Source organism: Neopelma chrysocephalum, unplaced genomic scaffold, assembly GCF_003984885.1.
Source record: "Neopelma chrysocephalum unplaced genomic scaffold, ASM398488v2 Primary Assembly neopelma1_181838, whole genome shotgun sequence".
Taxonomy (NCBI): Eukaryota; Metazoa; Chordata; class Aves; order Passeriformes; family Pipridae; genus Neopelma; species Neopelma chrysocephalum.
The window spans coordinates 2,840-3,389 of NW_020937868.1; positions in this window are offsets into that span (position 1 = coordinate 2,840).

Sequence of the window (550 nt, forward strand, 5' to 3'; positions counted from 1 at the left end):
CATCCATGGCTCGGCATGTTCTCAGGTCTGGGGGAACCCCAAAGTGTTTCATGGTGCCCCCAGTCCCCAGGACACTGTGGGGACACTTCCAATGGGGAAAAGCAGGGGCTCACCTCTGGTTGGCATCACACCTTCCAGCTGAGCCTGCCACGCCCCCCCTCCCCCCTCCCCGGCATATTCTTGTGCTAAAAAACAGTCAAACCAACCCAAAAAAGCACAAAGAGGGTTCCCGGGAGGCCCCGAGCCACCCCTGCCCACTCGCCCCAAAGTCTCTGCTGAGCGTTTGTTCCCTCGCTCTGTGCTCGCCCACCCCACCCGACCCCGCCCCGGCACTCGCAGAAATAAGAAGACATCCTCCCCTTCCCCATCCCGACCCCCAAAACACCCCGGTGCGGGGAGGGAGCCGCCCCTTCCATGGGCGACGCAAGGACCCATTCCAGTTTCCGTCCGCGCTTTCCCCCGTCGCCAGGTCCGTCCTTAGCATCCCCTGGCTCTTTTCCACCTCCCCGGTGGTCCCGTCCCTTCTGGGGGCGCAGGAGGCATGGAGGGG